General features: G+C 42.6%; 1 protein-coding gene across 1 annotated transcript in view; it reads left to right on the top strand.

Moving 5' to 3' along the window:
- The window catches only part of LOC147662776 (uncharacterized), a 589,669-nt gene that overhangs the window by 53,620 nt on the left and 522,311 nt on the right, over positions 1-13,738 (top strand). The window lies entirely within an intron of this gene.

Genomic DNA, 13,738 nt, shown 5'->3' with positions numbered 1-13,738 from the left:
AACTTAATGACCTCACTGAGAACTTAAACCATCTCAAAGGTCTTTCTTTTGAAATAGCCTAAACATTTAACATTGTCTTGTGACGTTGGCCCCTTGATTTTCTCTTTAAAGAGTTCGCCCTAGCACAGAATTCTGTAATTAGACTTGAGCATTCTGCCCCTACTATCCAGTTAGATGTCTACAGCAGGCTTCTTCTTTCAAATGTGTTCTGCCTAACTAATGCTTTCTTTTTAATATGCGAAAAAGATATGCAGACGGACCCGCCATGTCTTGTTCTAAACTATGATGTTTAGAAATGAAAGCTAACTTTCAGTTAATGATTATTTGGAAACATTATGAAAATGTGTTGCAGTTGGAAAATCACTTTACGGGCTCGAATGTTCTATTTTATAATGTCCCTTTGCTGCAAGTAGGATATGTGCTCCACTATCAGTTCTTTGAGTACAGTAAACTATAAACCCCAGGAAAATATATTTTGTAAACACTGCTTTTATTATATAAACAAGGTCTCTGCAGCAGATGTGCAGAAACAACTTTGTTTTTCATGTAGTGATCTTCCAACCCGATCATGGAGCGAGGGTACAAAGTTCAATTAAGAGTATAACCTTGTCCCACTCTCCTCAAATCCCAACTGTATTCCAATTACATGAGAAATACATCAAAACATCCCTGTGGTCTGCTCGTTGCACCTAAGTGCCTAGTTCAAACAATGTATTATTAAGTAAAGTGCCTCGGCTTCAAGACAAAAATGAAAAACACAAGAAGGATGTTGAAACATTAGTTTGCTACTTAAAATAATCCCTTACATTCTCCATGTATTACTAATCAATTCTCGTTCTTGTAAATCTACATATAATCAGAAGCAATTATTTTTATAAAACATATGTCTAAGAGCTCTAATAATTTCTTAGCAAAGCAATATTTTTAATTTACATTTGTGGTGGAATGTTGGGATCTTACCAACCGATCAGAATGTTCCCATTTCTGGCAATATTCAATATTACAGGCAAGGCCCCAAAAAAGAACCATCCTGTAGCTAGCAGCTCCCAAGACTCCGTCTGGTGTCCTTTGGACAAACACGGAGCATTGCAGGAGAATGAGCAGCTTCTCACTTGAAGGTTTGGGGACACAATGGCTCCGTCCTCCTGTGGCACGACCTCAGCCTATTCTCAAGCATGACAGGTCCTTAGGTGGCTGTCCTTGCTCTCCATCCTAATGAATTCCAATCACCCAAGGGAAGAAGAAAATGAAAAAATCGTATATTTCTTTATCTCATGGTGGTTCTCTTACACCAGAGTGAATCAAAGAGAGGAGCCTAGACAGATGTTTATCATTCTGCAGGATTTGAGCAGAGGCTGAATGAGCACCAAAAACTCACATTACCCTTTTTGCTCTTATCTGCAGGGCAATAACGGCTATTAACTTTCCCTATGTTGTTATTATGTTCCCTCACCTGCGACTTGGGCCCATAACTTCAGGGAGGGTAATTACCAGTCTTCATTGACAGTAGTTAAGGACAATAGTGCTTCATTTTTAAATAGATATTTAAAATGAATGGAAAAACGATGCTATCATTAATAGAACTTTGCTAATTATTTCAGTCTGTTGAGGAAATTCTTAGTGCAAACAGTGAACAGAAATGGTATTCCACGTGTAGATTAATTTCCATAAGTGTTTACTTGACATATATGATGTTGGATTATGAAACATAGTATATTCTTCCCTGGTAGAATTAAGGACCAGAAGTTAAGAGCATATTAAGATCATATCTATATTGTGCCATGAGCAAATTGGATTCTAATGGTTTTCGAGTTAAATGTAGTATATTTCTAATAACACAACAGAAAAAGAAATGTGTGATGATTAACGGGACTATTAGGGCATATATGTTTCTACTATACCTTTAGCTCCCTATACGAAATTGAATTATTAATTGGAATGCATGGTAGTCTATCACAAGTACTAAGGTCACTATCTTGTTAGGTCCAGGTCAACATTTGAGTAATTTAAACCTGAGCTCACCCCTGGTAGCTATGGCACAAAGCATACAGGCTTGACTTAAGAAAATGTGTGGTGCATTTAGACATACCAAAAGAGTTAAAAAGTAAAAAACACAATACAGCCAATCAGAGATTTTACATTGGGATGTAGTCTTTTTTACATGAAATCAAAATCCTTCAGGGCAAGGCAGCGGACTCCACGAAGTCAGATAGGCATCAGACAAGGTCCCCGTGAAACCATAGGCTTTGGTGGAAAAAGCTCTGAGTGTGAAAATTAAATTTCTCACCCATGGAAGCCCTCTCACTAGTTGGAGTTTTTGGCACCTTTGTACGGTCAAGATGTTTACTTTCAGGTTTGCTGTCTTTATAGGAGCTCAGAAATCTCAAGCAGGGAAAGGATTATCAGCAAAGAGTACCACAACGCTGGAGACCTTATCCAGGAGTTCTCACAGAAATGAATTTGCAATTCTATTCCTATTACTTCAGCCCACCAACAAAGCACCTTGGGTAGACCAGTCTGGCTGGCATGTCCTGTTTCTTTGGGTGTCTGAAGTCCAAAAATATTTTAAGTCCTATGTTTTTCAGGGACTTTAGAAGAAGACCAGTTAAACAAAGGCAAGGGGCCTAGGACCTCAGGAAGAACCCTTGGGGGTCATGACTCACTTCAGAAGAGGCACCAGCAGGGTACATGCCAGGTCTAGTTGCTACTGATCAGGATGGCATTTCAGGAAAAGGCCTGTGCAGCTTATTGTGGTTCTGTAGCTTACACAGCTCAGCAAGCTGAACCTGTGAGTCCCCTTATTTGTGTTATGTATTGCTTGCAGCTTAACCAGACCTTCAGGTATCCTCACATGTCTCAAACAGCAAGTGTAATCCTTCTTCTATTCTCCCCAGGTCCAGTAGTGTTCTGAAGAATGTGTCCATGGGTGGCACATTTATATCTGGTACTAGCTTGTGAGCGGGGGTGACTCCTGGACCCTAACTAACCATTAGGGTAAAAGTTTGTTGGGGTACTCCTACCATTTTTTGCAGCATTTCCTGTGTGTCCTACTGCAAACAATCTCACAGTGTCCCTCTCTACCTAAATCCAAGGTGGAGACACCCTTCCTACTTTGTGAAGAGTCTGTGTACCAACCCAGAGGTGTACCCATGTTGATGAGCAGTCCCGTCATCCTTGGTGACTTCAAACCATTTCTCGAAGCAGCTCTCCCCCCACTGAGTTTGGTGCCTGCCTGAATGAGAGGATGACAGAGATGTTGTTGCAGGTATGATCTACATCAGTATGTGACAGGGGAGGCTTTTAAGTAAATTAAGTCACTGAGAACAGCCAATCGGTCTTCCTTCTAAAGGATCAAACACACCTCGCCACACTCATTGCCATTGTATCTGCTCTGGGAGCAGATTTCATACCTCATCAGTGCTGTTCACCAGCTGGTTGACAGTTGGATCCTAAAGCAAATTAGGCTCCAGAGTCTTCAAGCAAGGGAAAGGCAATTTTCTAATAGTCTCTTATCCTTAATATTTATTAAAAATCTGACTTCACCATTAAGTATGGATTTTAATAAATATTTAAAATAGTCCTGAATTTATTTTTTAGCCAGTCCGTATCCTGAGATAGCAAAATTAATATTAAATATTGCAGTCAGTGTTTCGCTATGGGCCAGCCAATTGTCTTACAGTGGAAGTAGCTTTTGGGTGCTAGTCACTGTAAGAACATGATAACTTTAAATCAATATGTATCCTGCTTTTAAATATCATGTACTCTGCCTTGTGCGCTATCAGGCTTATGTATGGGTGACTTATAAATATCTAAAGGAGACGTTTTCACATTTTAAAATGGTTTATTTTCACAGCTCAGCATGTAGTTTTAGAACTGCAGCAGACAGAATACAGTGCTAGGCCTGGAGTAATGTATCTCTTGTAAAACCTGTGGATGGCACAGTATTGCTGTAATCCATTGGTGACCTTTAACTTTACATGCCATGGATATGCTTTGGGCACCATATGCTATGGACTTATAGTAAACTTATGCTAATTTGGATTTTTGCCAATATTGACATATTTTAAAATTCAAAGCACCAGCAATGGAGCCTGGTTAGCAGAGCATATGTGCAAAAAGAGGCACTTTCTCATACTACCAATCTCTGTTTCAGTCGCACAGTAGTCACAGTGGATTTTCCGTCCATAACCTTGAGTAGAGTTTACCATTTTAAACTCTTCGGTTTATAACTCTTAACCATTCCCAGATTATAAAAATGGGTAAGCTATTTGGAAATTGAAAGCATTGTAAGGTTTATAAATGCATTACAAATGATTGTCTCCGAACCCCCTTTGTAATAGTGTGAATGTATGCTGGTGTTTTAATTCCTGCAGATGCTGCAACCTGTGGTTGTGTTCCCACCATCTGCTCTTTTTAAATACATATACATCTGTCACACCTAGTTCTACATTTTAATGTGTGATTTTATAATTCATAGTTCTACAACAGTCCATGCAGCCAGATGTCCTTCCTGCTACATAGAATACAATGCAACATTAAACTGCTAAGCTTAGATTGCAAAGCAGGTATGGTTAACCTAGTGCTGGGCTGGAAATGTAAGACATGATGTTAAATGTACACTATTTGTTACTGTTTTAGTGGACATGATGTGTGAAATATATTCTGCCCCAGTACAATTGAAGTGCTTTCCAAATGCCATATACATTTCTTTCTGGAGTACACAGAGCCACACAATTTTGTGGCCTTTCCTACCAACTGCCAGTTCAAAGGACTTGTCAAACAATGCACAGGATTTGAAGAAGAACCATATTTCTTTTATATAGAACATGCAGAGCCTTTGAGATGGTGTGCCTTGTCCTGGTGGAGGTGTTGGCAAAGTATTAGTAATTCTGAGGCAATATCTTTTGAAGTGGCAGTGGCTCAAATGGAAGAGCCAGAGATTGTATTGGAAGGTATGGGAGAGCTCTGCACAACTGAAACAAACAATACAGTTCTGTTAAACGTGGCCCTTTTGACAGATTTATCCCCAAACTTTTTGCCTTTTGCTTCCTATTTTCTGTCCCTGTTTTTGTTGGCCATAGGATTCTGGGCACTTTACCACTGCTTATCAGTGCTAAAATGCATATGCTCTCTGTGTAAATTGTGATATGATTGGTTATCCATGATTGGCATATTTGATTTGCAAGTAAGTCCCTAGTAAAGTATAGGGTGTGTGCCAGGGCTGGTAAATCAAATGCTGCTAGAAGGCCCAGATCTCTGTACTGGGGTGAATGTATGACATTGTTCTGCATTCTGTCCATCAGCTGTTGTTTTTGCATTTGTCACCCCGAGTGGGACGGGTATGCTTCGACGTGAGTCCCATGCTCTCCACACCACTGGAGTCAAGCTATCCTGGCTGATGACGGCTGATAGCCAGAAACCGGTCCTAGGATGCTTGATTCCGGTCCAGGTAAGACTTGGCTTGGCAGTTCGGGATGGACTGTTCCCATGAGGCACAGGGTCAAGGCTGATTTGCATATGACCATGTCTGAACTGGGGTGGTGTAGAGTGCAAAAAACGATGGATTTAGGCCCAAATCTCTGTACTGGGGTGAATGTATGACATTGTTCTGTATTCTGTCCATCAACTGTTGTTTTTGCATTTGTCACCCCGAGTGGGACGGGTATGCTCAGACGTGAGTCCCGTGCTCTCTACACCCCTGGAGTCAAGCTATCCTGGCTGATGACGGCTGTTATCCAGAAACTGGTCCTAGGATGCTTGATTCTGGTCCAGGTAAGACATGGCTTGGCAGTTCGGGCTGGACTGTTCCCATGAGGCACAGGGTCATGGCTGATTTGCATACGGCCATGTCTGAACTGGGGTGGTGTGGAGTGCAAAAAAACGATGGATTTAGGCCCAGATCTCTGTACTGGGGAGAATGTATGACATTGTTCTGCATTCTGTCCATCAACTGTTGTTTTTGCACTAGTGGGTTTGCAGCAATGGTTGTGCCACCCACATGAGTAGCCCTGTAAATGTAACTCAGACCTACCACAGTAGTGTCTGCAAACGCAGTTGTGAACTGCCATATTGTCCTGGCAAGTGCACCTACTTGCCAGGCCCAAACCTTCCCTTTCCTTACATGTAAGGCACCCCTAAGGTATGCCTAAGGTTCGCCCAAGGGCAGGGTGCATTGTATGTGGAAGATAGGACATGTGATAGCGTGCGTGACGTGTCCTGATAGTGAAACACTGTTTAATTTGTTTCTCACTGTTGAAAGACTATCTGTCCAATAGGCTTAACATTGGAATTGCACCGTCACATGTTTAGAAGTGTAACTTGCAATAGGGATGAGATAGGAAAATTATGTTTAGACTCTCTGAACTCAGAATTTATCAACACACCTTTTGGTGAAGGTGGTTTTTAAATCCTGTGTTTGAAAAGGCCACTTTTAGAAAGTGGCTACTTTCTTGCTTCACCATTATATGTGCCTCTGGCTGTTTGTGTATTCAGCGTCTGGTGTGTCAGTGACAGGAAATGAGATGTGCATTCACTCTAGACAGTCACTGGGGGGGGGGGGGGGTGTTGAGGTGTTCCCTGCCTTGTCTGGGTGTGTTATCGCAAGCCTGAATAGACCTGGTCTGCATTTAGAGTAGTGAGAGGCGCTGTAATTACACCTGAATAGGCAGTGTCTCCTTTTGCACAATGCTGTCCATGCCCCTTCTAGTCATGCTGCACCAGTGAAGGCAGAGCTGGTTTGGACTGGGTTCAGAGATCCTTGCACCAAGAGAACAAATACCTATTGGAGTATACGTATTACACCTAAAACACCAAGACTTTAGATGACTTCAAGGAGCAAGCGGAACCTTTGCCAAGGAGAAGAGCTGGAGAAACTGGAGGAGGAGTACTGCCCCTTTGCTATGTCCCACCTGGGGTTGGCCTACAGTAGCTGTTTCTGCCAAGTAAAGGGCAAGGACTGTGTTGTGTGCTGTGTTCTCCCTCCTTGTGAAGAATCTCCAAGGGCTTGTGCCTGCTGGCCTCCTGTTAGAAGTCACAGGGATACAAAAGACTTTGTGAAAAGATTCATACTGGATCTCAAAGGAAACCTGAAGGAGAAGGACTGGACTGTTCTTCACCCCTCCTATTTAAAAAGGTGCAAGGAGCGCTTTATCTTTGCAAAATGTGTGGGCAGCACTTTATTTTCACTTCCAGCTGACAAAGTACTTGAAGAAGTACCCAGGACATAGTAAGTGCTGCTATTCCTGCTCTTGGAGCAGTAGTTGGTGTTCTACCCCTTCATCTCTTTTTAAAGCGCATGAGGAGCGCATTTGTCTGCCCGGAAGCACTTGCAGCACTGCCTAAGTGCAGGTAAAAGCTGAGGAGGAAGCTCTGGGCTGGCCCCCATCCGCAACACGATCAGCCCAGGCGAAAAGAGGTTTGCTGAAATCCAAAGCAGCCGCTCGAGCAAGCGCCACGGGAACACCAGGCGTTGCCTGGCAACCAGCCGCAGAAGGCGGGGGAGCTGCTGCAAGGCGAACGGATGCATGTGACAGCTCCGCCCCTTCAGCAACCTTGAGACACATCCTGAAGAGAAGGGAGCCGTAGCCTCGCAGCTGCGCTGGGTCAGCAGGGCATGGCCTTATGTGCCACCTTGAAAGACCCCTTGAGACCTGAGCAGGTCTCCTACTCCGATGCCCTCAGGTGCTGAGGGCCAATGCGCACCAGGTGACATGGGTAGCAGCGTGTGTTTGTGGGCCGCCCCATTGCTGATCTTTACCGCAGGTGACCCAGTGAGGTCTCCCTGTCAACAACGGGAAGGGCGTGTGGGCTCCACCATCCTGATCCTGTCCTGGTGGGATTTTTTATTTTCGGGCAATAGTGTTGGGCCACAGCTGCACCCCATGGACGCGGCAGCTCACTTGGCAAGTCCTAGGAAGCCCGCCCGGGGCCCCTACTTGATCCTGCAGTGCATGCCCCACCCCGGATTGATACATACCTGGGGGCAGGGCACTGAGGGCCATAGTGGGATTACCGTATCAAAGGTAGTGAAAACACAGGACACTGGGGCTTCATGATTAGAGTACAATGTGGTGGCATGTCCAATAATAATATCTTCTGATTTATGTGGCACTAAAGTCCGCAGTTTCATGTCCTAAAGGTTTAGTGTAGGCCTTTTACTGGCCAGAATAACAAGTGTTATGTTCAGGGGCTGTAGGATATTTCCTGATGTTTTATGTTATGTGCATTACCTATGACATGTTGTGTATGACCTTTGCCTTATGGCAAAGTGATGATGATTTATGATTCATGCTTTTTTCATGACAAGTGTCTCATTGCCCAGTATTTTATGTATGTGATTGGGGTCTGGTGTGTTATATGCCTCCTTTATGGCAAGTGCCTTGTGGTGAAGTGATTTATTTTATGTGGTTTAGATGTGTTTTACATGCTACTCAGTGATTTATGGTGTAATGTGTTTTGTGTATGTGTAAATAATATAAAGGCTATTTTTATATAACCTTGTGTGCAATCACTTTTGTGGTGTACCTTGTGTGTCACTGGTATGTGTGTGTTGCACAAATGCTTTGCACGTTGCCTCTCGGATAAGCCTGACTGCTCTGCCAAGCTACCAATGGTGTGAGCAAGGGATATCTTATGTGTGTAACTCCCTTGCCCTGACTAGAGTGATGGGTTATGCCTGGCTTAGATGCATAACCTTTTTTCTAACAATTTCAAATAGTATTTATGCCATAATTCATCCACTAAGAAATGAAAGTGTCTCATTTTGTCTAAATCCTGGTAATTTTGTTAGGCTTGATTTAATCTAGCTATCAATGAATAGCTGGTTTACCCTTTACATGTTCCCTGACACACACTCCAATAAAGGTATATGCGTGCATCTGAACAGGAGAGATGAACTGACTGTCTTCTGCTCCAAATACTCACTGTCTACATGCTAGGGTTCTGAAGATAGTTTTCTCAGCATTTTGCTACAAGACTAATGGTGTCACCCTCCAACAGAGCCACATAGCGTGAATAACTGAACTGTGAAGCCTGTTTTCCCCCAGCGTCTACCTGCTGAGGTTAAAGGTTGATGATTGTCCTGAAACAACAGAAAGCAAATGGCTCATCAATGTAGTCAACAGGGCTATTTGTACAAGAAATATCTTGATCGACCTGGTAGTCAGTGAGAGGACATGCTTCTGGAACTTAAAAAGAAAGTGGATTGAAGTAGGTGGCGCCTACATTGAAGATTTGAAAAGTTTCTTAGAGGTGCCAGAATGTGTGGTAAACAAATAGACACAGAAAAGCAACTATTCCTGCTTGAACAAAATATCCTAATACAAGAAACCTGGGGGTCTATCATCAAGACAAAGGTGTGTCTAAAACCATACATAGTGTCAAACAACTGAATAATTGTGCAGTAGTTGAATGGTCTAGTTATATAGAGTATAGTAAACCGACGCATGGCACCACCAGCAACCATAGGTGAAATCCAATATCCAGAGATGGATTATCATCAAAATCTTGTTGGTGATGTAGTTTTCTCATATGGTCATCCACAGGGCTAGGCTGGTGTGTCTCTAGATCGATTGAGACTACAACCAGGACTGGGGTCACGCCCGCAGTCACTAGCCGACCATGCGTGGGATCACCAATTGGAAAAAGGTGCAGTGCAAAGAGTGAAGGTGTGAAGAGAAAGTGACATTAAAAAAGAATAGAGGACTCACGGTAAACTTTAATGAGTGAGAAACCTCTTTCAATTTAAAAACCAGAACAGCGCAAAAACAGCAGTATAAACAAATGACTGCTTTAGGGCCGACATGTTTCTACCAGTAGGGGATATACTCCCTTGGCTTTCTTCAGGGCCTCTGTTCTTAAAAACTTTTGCTACTGCAAGTGTTCAAAATGAATCAACTTAATACATAAAGCATATACAGTGACATAATTTAAAGGATATATTCCTATTCCTCCTTGTCAGCTGGTGTGTGAATCACCCTTCTTGACAGGGGAAATTGCCTCACCTCACCTGGACCAAGCTCAGAATAAGGGAGGCCACGCTCTATCCGTCGTTGCCCCAAGCTGTGTCTGAGGCTGGGGGAGGCAAAATATCCTGCCATGTAGCCCAGAAAGTGAAGTGTACATTGTAGTTTTAACTTAAACATTTTACCCACTTGGAGATTTTTGGCAGAGCAATACATTTTTCATTGGGGCAGCTTGTTCAACATATCTGACCTCATGGGATTTTTGCTGGATGATTGCCTCACTGAAGAATTCCAGCGTCCAGGTAAGTTTCTGATTATGAGTTTGGCGGTCCATCAGCCTCCCAAACTTGTGGTGGCGTGGCGTGGACTGTCGCTCTGGTGGTCCAAATGCCACATTACCAGTGCGGCGGTCCCAAAGCCACAGGACCGCCGCAACTGCCGGGGATCCATGATCCCTCGGCTGTGGCACAGCAGTTTGGCCTAGCAATATGCTGATGGTGCAGCAGCATCACCACCAATCATATTATGAGTTTCCTCAAAGCCACAGTTTAAGTGGCATTGACAGTATATACCTAATTCATAACTCAACCACTTCATTTTAAAAGTTATGTTTACTTCAACCTCTACACCTCAGAAACATATACACTGTATTGGAATAGGTTTAGGACTCTCTGATCCTTTAATGATTTAAAACATCAGCATTTGCTTTGCATAATTCTCATTCCTCTGACCTTTGAATGGTTGTGATATTACAGAGAATTGGGTGCAAAGCAGGGAAGAGGTGAGTCTGTTTAATTAGTATTAGCCAATAAATAATGTTGAAGTATATGTATAAGTGGTCATAGTTCACAGATTTTACATTGCTTGATAATTAAATATTACATTTTAATATCGTTACTAGTCATATTTAAAATTAATGAGTATTCTAAATTGGAAATAAATAAACACATTTTAAATAATAAATTCATTTGATAAACATGTGGAGAAGAGTTGGCCTAATGGCTAGGGTGGTTGACCTTGAATCTGGGGAACTGGGTTTGAGTCTTGGCAATGACGATGAACATCCTGTGATTCTGGGCAAATCATTTAACTCCCAGTGCCTAACAAAAATGAATGTGTGTCCTCATGTAATGTAACTGATGCTATGTAAAGCGCTTTGATACCCGATTTGGGTCAAATGTGTGCTATATTAAATTTTGCAAAAAAAAACTTATCTGACAATAGTGTACTTGTCAAACGCAAGAATAACCTCAATTATTTCCCATAATTTATACCATAGATGTCTTACAGTTGATTATGGAACTTTACCTCTATATACCTTCTAGTTGAATATCAGTTTGATTTGTCATTGAGTGCACCTCAATTTCGCTACTTATAACGGAAAAGAGAGCTCTTTAAACATGGGTACTACCTGAGAAGCCTATACATCTTCTCTGCTAGTCTTTGAATGGTTTTTCTAAACATTTGATTGATTGATAGCATACATTTTAAAATATTTTGGGGATAAGTTTATTTAGCCCTTTAACAGTCTTAAGGGTATTCCAAGGATAAGCCATCCATTTGATTGAGCTTGTCAAATATGTGAGGGGTGTAATTCTTGCAACCTTACATCGATGATGCAAATGTATTCGCTTTTGGATAAAAAAAAATACCTGGACTAAGACTTGGCTGACAGCTGTGATGATATAGAAAATTATTATGTTTTATTTACATAACTAGATGCAGTGCAATATTGTTATTTAAATAACGTTTTTTTGTTTTACCTCTTGAGATGTGTATGCCATAATTCACTCTGCATCCCTGCTTACAGGGGACAAGGTTAGTTCATTAAACCTCAGGAACGTTTGTTTCATAAGCAGGATCATACATGCTACTGAGTTTGATATGCAGAACCCATACTTTTGTGGTATATCTTGGGGAAAACAAATCCACCCATGTGGTTGAGGCTGGCTTTCAGTATTTTGAGCTTGTAGCATGGATACTTGCTGTAATAGTCAGATCCGAAAATCACTTTTTCACGTAGGACAAAAGTGTTCTCTCTGGGTAAGGCTAACTCTGTGCCTATGAAGATGTCTGGGATAATGAGAACTACACCACACAGATAAACACAGAAGAACTGTGATAAAGTGGAAGAAATATATGGTATGGTCATGGGGAAATTATTTTGCATTGATTGGGCGAGTGGGGCAGAAGCAAACCCTTAGGGCTTTCCCGATAAAACAAATAATAACTCAAAAACCAGCAACAACAGCTTAGTCCGACGGGTTGTACGCTCCTCACTTAGTCCCCCCTGCCTCCCCCGCTTATTCCCCCGTCCCGTCTCGTACTGTTATGCTTTCCCGAGTAGGAGTGATTTAATTAGGATTACCATGATTGGTTAGTCTCTCAAGAAGAACTATTCATGTACTTTGTTAATGTAGATATTTTAGAGAATGTCCAAAGAAAATGCTATAGAATTCAAACAAAAGAATCACATTTAGCTAACAAGAAGAAAAAAATTATCACCATATTTCCTATTTTGGCACCATTTTATTTCTCTGATACTTTGTATGTATAGAATTGGGACGTTATCAGTAACTGCCAGTTAGTTATGACTATTCCTTCCAGTTATTAACATCAGTATTCCAAAAACTGTTCATTCTTTTATCTGAATTAACGGGCAGATGTACCAAGCAAGTTAACAGCTGCAAATGCCCTAATTGAGCATTTGTAACCACTAAAAAATTTTTTTCCTATGTATTAATTCCCTTTTAGGGGTCAAAAACGGTTTTCGGACTCCTAAAATTCTGAATGGATCCCAATTTTGGGGCCGATTATGATCGCGGACGGACTTGCGTCCGTCCACGATCATTGAGGAGGAGGGGACGTCCGCATGGGCTGCGGAGTCCCCTCCTGTGCGATTAGGATGTGACCGCCAGGGTGGCGGTCACATCCTCTATTTTTAACATTGCGGCGGGTGCGGCTTCAAGCTGCACCCGCGGCAATGTTAAAAATGCACGCATTGCATTTGCATGCAGAAAGAGGCAGGCACCGCGCGGTGCCTGTCGCTTTCTGCATACAAATGCAGGGGGGTATCATAGGTACCCCCCATGTGCACCCCCCACGCCCCCTTCAGCTAGGGGGCCCGCAACGGGCCCCCGCAGTGAAGTTACACATGCTTTTCCACAGCGGAAAAGCTGCCGCGGAAAAGCATGTTTGCAGGCACATACTAATCTGGCGGACGGTGTCTGAGAGACACCGTCACTAGATTAGTGCTTTTCCTCCGCGGTTGTAAGCCAACCACGGAGGAAAAGCTGCGGACGGAAACCAGGACCCACCAGCCATCCTAATGTGGCGGTGGGTCTTTGGTGGGTCCGCTGCGGATTTTCCGCATCCACCGGGCCGGCGGTGGCTTCCGCCGGCCCGGAGGAACTTAAGATCTCAGGAGGTAACAGAACAACTAGAAGCGCAAAAGATTTGCTATTACGTCCAGCCTTTTTCCACAAGAAAAAGACCTACAACCGAGCATTCTCTGGAGCTGCCCCCAGAATCTGGAACTCACTCCCTCCAAACATCAGGAAGATTCAAAATACAGTAACATTCAAACGAGAACTGAAGAGCCACTTGATGAGTAAATACCCTACTTAGAGAAACCCAAGGATCACTGGGATGATCAATTATGCTAACTGAGGGCCCCCCTCTTCATGGAAAATTGGAAAATCATTATCGAACAATGAACTGATGCTGTGCGCAAGCCGAGGCTTGACACATCACTGCTACCTCATATATGTGTGAAC

This window comes from Lissotriton vulgaris, unplaced genomic scaffold (assembly GCF_964263255.1).
Source record: "Lissotriton vulgaris unplaced genomic scaffold, aLisVul1.2 SCAFFOLD_355, whole genome shotgun sequence".
NCBI classification, from domain to species: domain Eukaryota; kingdom Metazoa; phylum Chordata; class Amphibia; order Caudata; family Salamandridae; genus Lissotriton; species Lissotriton vulgaris.
This window is presented reverse-complemented; position numbering and strand designations above follow the sequence as displayed.